Raw genomic sequence first — 8257 nt, forward strand, 5'->3', positions numbered from 1 at the left:
AGTCCCAGAATAAAATGTTGATCTTAAAATATATCAGTGCCTTTATTTTGTCTAAAGAAGTTGCACACCAGTAATGTTTTTTTTCTAAAGCACGTTTAAAAAATGACTTAAATGTCCTAATTGAAGTATAGCCTAATCCTGGCTTAGTCTAAACCCTGTCTGTGAAACCAGGTTTTAAATTTATAAATATATACCTTATATATAGTTTGGTTATATCTAACTATCTATAGGGTATATAGTATATACACCCTACATGTGCTTTTATTTATTTTCTTTATGTTAGTGGACATGAACCCCTCAAGGACAAGTGTTTCTGCTTTTTTTTTACCACTTTGTATTTAAGTTTATGTATTATTAAGTTAAGTTAATGAACCCTCCGTAAAAAAAATTATAACAGTTTATTGTGCAAAAAAAGTATATTTGTGGAAATATGTACAGTAAAAATTAACTCCTTTCAGTTTCTTGACCTTGAGCACTAGTCAACCCTGCTACCATCAACCTTATATGTTTGCATATGTAATTTTTACATTAATTTACATAATTTAGCTTGAGATGACAAAGTAGTTTCTTAGCACTTAAGACATTCGTTGTCTCATAGAATATTAAAAATTCTAAAATAAATTACTTAAAAGGCTAAATGGCACCTGTGTCGTGAAATGACCCAAAGCACCCTGTCCTGTTCTTGCATTAACTCGGAGGTTTGAACTCGGCGCATGTGGCATGTTGTGTGAGCTGACGTGATCGCACTGTAATGGAGCAGAGTAGGAGGGATTTGAGGGTGGGGATACAAAGAGAGAGAGAGTCCCCCCTCCTCCTCCTTTCCGTCCTCTCCATCCGCGCGCATAGCAGCCCGCGCGGATGCTGCGTCCACGGTCCTCAGCGCGCAGCTCAGCGAGGGGGCTCTCATCACACATCGCATAGAAAATCCAAATACCGCATCGCCACGCTTCACCACCTCTTTGATTTACACGTTCAAGAAGAAACGTAAAAAACAAGCAAAATACCTTTGCCTTTTTGATTCACTGGTCGGGACAGTCATCTCAAAACGATGTCTCCATCTCAAATTTTTTTCCTCTGCGGAACCTCCAGCTAACCAGGCAACAACTGCACTATTTTAGGATCCATCATCTCCATCCGTAGTAAACACACTGCTGAACACCTGAGAGATAAAGGACGACGTGATAACAGCTACTGAGTGAATCCAGCCCTCTTGTGTTTCTCCAGGATAGCTATTCCCTTTTCCCAACAAACCACGACAATGTCCTTGGAGCATGGCCTGGTGAGTATCAGATATTTACACCAATCAGGATGTGTTTGCCATGGTAACAGTTGGCAGTTCTCTCTGTCATACTGTTAAATTGTCCCTGCATGTTTTTCTAATGCAGATCTCAGTCATGTATTTTGATAGATGTCAAGCACGTAAAACTACTGCATTGAAGCCTTAATGATCTATTAGTTGTCTAATTATTCACGTTTTCTTATCTATGAGGTGTTTTGTTGACTATTCACCATCGCGTGTCCTTTGGATTGTGTTGGACCGTATGACTTCCCAGGATGTTCTGACATTTTCCTGCACAGAAAATGTATCATGTACTCTCGTTTTGTTACAAAATCAACAAAACCCACGCACATTTAGCTTATAGTTGTGTTGCTTTTGTGTGACATCTCTTTGAGCGTGTGTACCTCGCATTGGTAAACACACTGGTCACCTTGCGGAGGGGCATTGCACTTGTTCCGGATGCGAGTGGCGCACCATACTCTCACGAGCAGCATCTTCGCGCTATTAATTCAATTAACACCGCGAGCCGTTCACAAGACTCGAAAGAATCACGTTTGGTTTGTAACTATTAGAGCCGTCACACTTATTTTTAAGTGAGGACGGGTCGCCCTCTGAAGGTGACCAGTAAAGGTCATTTTATTGTGGAAAACAGCGCGATGGGAAACACACCTGACTGATGGAGCGCGGTGTGGGAACTTCACCGTCTGAGTTGCTCAAGGTGCTCTGCTTTCATTTTCCTTGGCAACCGTGCTGACTTTTTTTCTCCTTCCTGCTGCAAGGTGTGCGAGTATGCTGGGTGTGGGACAAGGAGAGGAGGGGTGGTTGTAGTCTCGCATGCCTCAGATAGCCTGGTGGCCGTGTATGAGCCCGTTAAACTATACTCGACTCTGATTGGCCATTTACGTATGACCGTCAAAGCAGGATCCCAGTTCTGGGGGTTTACATAATTTCAGAGAGATTGAGACTGTTACACTGTGCTGTGTGGAGGCTAAAGAGACGTTTCAAACATTTACCAGTCACTAGTCACTACTGGCTGATCAATAAGAACTGTTTTGCGTTCTTTTTTTTTAACAAATTGATGGTTGTAGAGCAGCAGTTGATTCTCAGGCTAATCAATATACCAGGCTTCTTTGTGTTTGTGTGTTTGTCTGCTCAATTTAGGAGGGGGCCAGGCAGTGTTGTAAATTGGGCTGGCCAGTGAATTGTAACATCATCAGTTTAACCAATTACAAATGACCTACAGGGGTGAACTCAATCTCCTGACACCATACTCCTGAGGTGACAACAGAAGACAGTGTAAGAAGATGAAGAAGATGCTTTATTTTATGTGTAACATTACACACACACACACACACACACACACACACACATATATATATATATATATATATCCAATGTACTTTTCCTGGACTAATAAAGATGTTAAATAATAAAGATTTTAAATAGGCCTATATTTAAGTTTCACAACTCATCCTATCAGTGTGGTATCTAGTTTTAATAGCATTTTTTTTATATTTGACATTAATTTACAGTTTAGGGATACGTATTAAATTTGTAAACTTATTTCAAACACAAACGTGGGAATATTATGTCTAATTTTAATATATAAATCAATGAGTTAAAAATATTTATGAAAAAAGTATGCCCTTATTTATATGTATGGCTATAGATTTTCTCATTGAACATTACAATTTCAGTTCATGCAATGGTGTTGCCCATTAAGGCTGTTGCTTGACTGTATTTGATTCCCTCATTGTGAGTAACTTTATATCTCTTAGCATTGCATTTGTCTTATACAAAAACTTGGAAACTTTACTACAGAAAGAGGAAAGAGTTGTTGGTGCTCCAGTTCTCTGTCCAGGTTGCCCCAGTTTGATTGCTGTTGTTGCAGCAATAAGGAAAGTCGACCTAGAAGATGTCTGTACAAAACTGCAGCCACACTCAGTCTTATATGGATAAAAATGTATGTAAAAATTAGTTAATTTATCATTGTAGTTATCATTTTAATAAATATTATATTTTTTTTTTTTGTCATTTTAACAAAAAAAAAACAATAATAAACAGAAAGCCAGCTGTAACAGCCAGTGGACAAGGATTGAAAATCAATATACATATGTACTCTATGGACATTCATATGAAAATGATGCCTTCTGCAGAGCATGTGGAGTTGCGAATACGTCTTGACACATGAATGGCAGCGCTGATGCTGGGTTAGATAACATGTGCATAGACCAGGACATGGTGAAAACAAATGACCCATGGGATGGCGGTTCATGGTTAGATTTCATCTCCATGAGATAAAAATGTCTCTAGCCTGTTTGCAACACACAAATAGATCAAGAATCATCCCATCCTTGTGCATTCGGTCAACATCGCACAAATGTCTGGGCCATGAGCAGGTATTTAGAATCAAAGCCGAGCAGCTTATGTTACTCCCTTCAGGCTCTTACGCCATTGCAGTCCATGTCTCGCTTTGAAAGCCTGAAACCAGTGTAATGAATACAGGCCACTGCAGTGAAGGTGGATGGGAGGAGGTAAAAATGGAAGAGCAAAGAACAGATGGACAAAGAGAATAAGATTGAGGATAATGGAGTGTGTGTGGAGGGGGTTGGAATCCTATGAACTTATAAAGAGAGAAGGTAATGTTCACTTACAGTAGCATGCGCTGAGTGGTTTTGTGCCCACATGAGACGATAAGGGAGACATAATCATAAATTAGGTAATTCAAGCAGGTATTGTTGTTGGGGAATGCACATAAAATGTTCCGAAATCACCAGTGAGCCTAGCAAGCTAATATCACATCCCAGCTGTTGCAGCTACAGCTCTTGTAAGTGTTATGTCAAACAAGTATGTGAATGACAGTAAAAAAAGTATATTATCCTACATTCAATCACCAGTGTTCAGAGTCATTGTGACCCAAGGCTTTTTCTCCCAGTGAGTTGCTGCCTTTTCTTAATTATTAGCTTATAGCATATTCCAGAGGGAGTGTGTCTGCTATGTCCTACTCCGTCACTTTGGCAAAATCACCTTTTTCTCTCCCTCAGTATGACAGTGTTTGATCCCGTTAGTAAAGCCCTGTCAGCAGCAGGCCTGCAGGCCTCTGTACTGTATTTACCCTTGTCACTGAGACACTACATAAACAGGGAGCTCATGGAAGGAGAGTTTATTTTCTGCTCTTTAAAAAAAAAAAAAAACTACTGGTTGACAATTAGATGTGTCCTGTAAAGTGTAGCTGAATTTGTCATTCTGCAGAAATAACTCAAGAGTTGTCTGTCCGCTTACATCAAAGCAGCATAGGCCTGGAATGATTTTTATCTTTTCCTTTTTTATTCCCTCTATATCATTTATCTTTGTTCCATTTTTAGAAACTGAACAGAATGACATTTTTTCTGATTAAAGAAACTCAATGACAGTAAATTAGTGTCATGGATGTCATTTGTTAAAGTGACAGTCCACCAAAAAATGAAAGTTCTGGAAACAGTTAGTTACCCGTAAGACTGCTAAAGAGATATTTAGCAGACTGTCCAAGCTGCTCTTTTTCATACAGTAAAACTGGATTGGGACCATAGCCTGTAAAAATGGATGGACGAAACGTCTCTACTTTCTTCCACTGTAGTAAAGTGAAGCCAAAACATCCCAGTATGGCCACTGTCATCTTCAAAAAAAGTGTCATTTGGAGCCAACTGAATGGGGACAAGAGGCAGTTTTGGTCCTCATTCAATTTCATTGTATGGAAAGGAATAGTTTGCACAACTTGCTAAATATCTCCTTTTGTGTTGCCTAGAAGAACGAAGAAAGAAAGAAAATTCTGACATCAGTTGCTCACCATTATGCCGTTCCAAACATGTAAGATTTTCTTTATTTCCAAGTTGCAGTAAACCTGGATGGGGACCAGAGACAGTTTTGGTCCCCATTCACTTTCATTGTATGGAAAAGAGCATCTTGCACAACATGCTAAATATTTTTTGTGTGTGTTCCACAGAAGAACAAAAAGTCACAGCACACCAAAAAAAGAAAATTCTGACATCAGTTACTCACCATCATGTTGTTCCAAACCTGTAAGATTTTCTTGCATGGAACACAAAAGGAGATATTCAGCAGTATATAAATATTCCATACATTTAAACTGGATAGGGACCAAAACTGTCTCCACTTTCATTGTTTGGAAAAGAGCAACTTACGCAATATGCTAAATATCTCCTTTTGTGAGTCATACGAGTTTGGAAAAACATGAGCGTGAGTAAACGATGACAGAATTTTCATTTTTTGGGTGAATTTATCCTTTAAGGCATCTCATGTCTGTTCAGATTCAGTTTATTTATACTCTAAAAGCTTCTTTCCTTGAGGCCTATTTTAATCTGCCTCGGTCACAATAGTCTCATACAACTGGTGTTCATATTTGTTTTTATTTGGTAGGTGTTGAGGGAATATGTGTCTTTTTTCCCATGGAAACTGTCATGGTTTGTTAAACAAGTCATTTCAGCTGACGTCTGAATGCGAGTGGACGGAAGTGCGGCTAAACTACTTCGCTCAGTGGTTGGGGTGTGTGTTCAGACTCTGTCAGTGGCTTGTCTCTGTAATAAGAGTGAAGTGAGCAGCACACTGACTCATCAACCCTAGCTTGCTTTTTATTTTTTTATTTTTTTGTGCTGCAGACATCTTGATTTTGAATGTTGGCAGTTAACAAAGTAATCTCCTGCATTGTTTCACAGTGCCAGATCACTGGCTCCTGGTGTGGCCCTTATTTAATGTTTGAATATGGGTTAGTTTCTTCTAGCTTTAGGGGCTTGTGTTTGTGTGTGTGTGTGTGTGTGTGTTTGTGTGTGTCTGTGCCCGTGAGTGGGTGTGAGCGCGAGTACGTCTCTGTTGCTTACTTAGACACATTACATAAGGCGCTGAACAATTTATGTAATGCTGGCCCCTCTGTCTCTCCCTTTTAACTTTAGCAGTTTGGGTTGGGGCGCAGTAGTCAGGGCCGGTCTGGGCAAGGCAGACCTGGGAAATCTCAGTACGCTATCAACAGTGTCTTACCGAATGGCACTAGAGCACACTTGCTGAAAGGTTTGGGAAAACACGGATCAATATGAATATTCAGCATAATCTCCAGACCATCTGCCTCCTGCACACTGAACATAACTGCACGGTTAAGCAGTCTCTTGGTGAGGGAAATCTGGGGCTGCATAGACCTGGAAGTGAATGTGTCTGATGCCAGCAAGTGGCTTCAAAAGATGCAAATGTGCTCGAGCACATATCTTCCACAAAAAAATAAAAAAATCTGACTAGGCCCAGGTAGAATCTGCTGCAATCTGATTTGCTGGCTTTCATGTTCAGAGGCTACTGTATTGATGCAACAATTGCTTTTGATTTGCAAGGTTAGTGGCATTAGAGTTATGCTTAATGCAGTTAATTTCTGCATACACTAAAAAAGTTTAGGGTCAGTAAGTAAAATAAATACTTTTATTGAGCAATGATGCTTTAAATTGATCTAAAATTACAGTAAAGAAATGTATAAAGTTACAAAAGATTCCTATTTCAAATAAATGCTGTTCTTTTGAACTTTAAAATGTATTGCATTTTGAAAAATGTATCACAATATTAAACAGCACAACTGTTTTTGTCATTGATAATAATAAAAATGTTTTGTTGAAAATCACTGTAATAAATTACATTTTAAAATATATTAAAATATAAAACAGTTATTTTAAATTGTAATAATATTCATGAGTTTTTTTCTTTTTTTAACTGTATTTTTTATCAAATAAATGTAGCCTTGGTGAACACTTCTTTCAATTTAACAATGTTTATTAATTTTGGATGGACAGACATCCTCCTGTTGTCTGTACAACCATTAATGGAGGAGACAGTCTCACCACTGTTATCGTTTTTTTATTTTGTATATCTTTTTCAGATGACCCCTGGCTCTAAAAACATAAAAATTGAACTATGGTTGGTCACATTACACAGTGCTCAGACTGTTTTCCCATCTTAGTAGGTGGTTCTTGGTCAGAATAAGCTGCCATTAAGACAAGACTTTTTGCTATCCTGTTCGGGTACATGAAACTAACACATTCTCAGTTTGCTGTATGTTCATATATGATAAATTTTTTTGGATAATTTGCTTTCAGCTACAAATAAAAGCATAGTACGCTCAGCTTCGTTAACACATTTTACTATGTTTAAATCAATTCCTCCGCCAAAACTAATGCATAACAGGTGAAAAATTCTGATTCTGTCTGGGCCTGCATGTGACTCCTGATTATCTCTTGACTGTGCAGAACCTTCCTGTTGTGCATACATGCAGTACACCAGAGAAGAAGAAAGGAGGGGGAAAGGAAGGCTGGGGTTAGTGAGTCAGCATGAGAATGATGATACCCTCTATGTCACTCCTGCACATTACCTGCCCTATCTGCCTACACACATACTCACACAGCACGCTGCATACCCCAGACTCATCACCATATAAGCAGTCTCGCATAGTCAGACTTTGACTAAACGGCATATAGCCTGGTCCACATCGCAGCTTCTTCTGCACAAGAACAAATAACTTACACAGGAAGATCGTCTGACTGACATGACCAAAAAAAGCAAATGAGCTAACCAACCACAAGTTCATTTGCTTGGACCACAAAACCAGTCTTAAGTCGCTGGGGTATATTTTTAGTAATTTTTGATTAGTAATATGCATTGTTAAGGACTTTTTTTGGACAACTTTAAAGGCGATTTTCTCAGTATTTTGATTTTTTTGCACCCTCAGATTCCAGATTTTCAAATGGTTGTATCTCAGCCAAATATTGTCCTATCCTAACAAACCATACATCAATGGAAAGCTTATTTACTCAGCTTTCAGATGATATATAAATCGCAATTTCAAAATATTTACCCTTATGACTGGTTTTGTGGTCCATGCGCTCTCTCTCTCTCTCTCTCTCTCTCTCTCTCTCTCTCTCTATCTCTCTCTCTCACACACACACACACACA

At 38.8% G+C, this 8257-nt stretch overlaps 1 protein-coding gene across 3 annotated transcripts in view; it reads left to right on the forward strand.

Moving 5' to 3' along the window:
- The first annotated feature begins 838 nt into the window (after positions 1–838).
- The window catches only part of atp2b3b (ATPase plasma membrane Ca2+ transporting 3b), a 61558-nt gene continuing 54139 nt past the window's right edge, over positions 839–8257 (forward strand). For all 3 annotated transcript variants that reach the window (XM_016465044.1, XM_016465046.1, XM_016465045.1), the window contains exon 1: positions 839–1279. The gene's annotated coding sequence lies outside the window, so the exon portion shown is untranslated. The remainder of the gene's footprint in view (positions 1280–8257) is intronic.

This window comes from Sinocyclocheilus anshuiensis, unplaced genomic scaffold (genome assembly GCF_001515605.1).
Source record: "Sinocyclocheilus anshuiensis isolate Anshui unplaced genomic scaffold, SAMN03320099.WGS_v1.1 scaffold1053, whole genome shotgun sequence".
Taxonomy (NCBI): Eukaryota; Metazoa; Chordata; class Actinopteri; order Cypriniformes; family Cyprinidae; genus Sinocyclocheilus; species Sinocyclocheilus anshuiensis.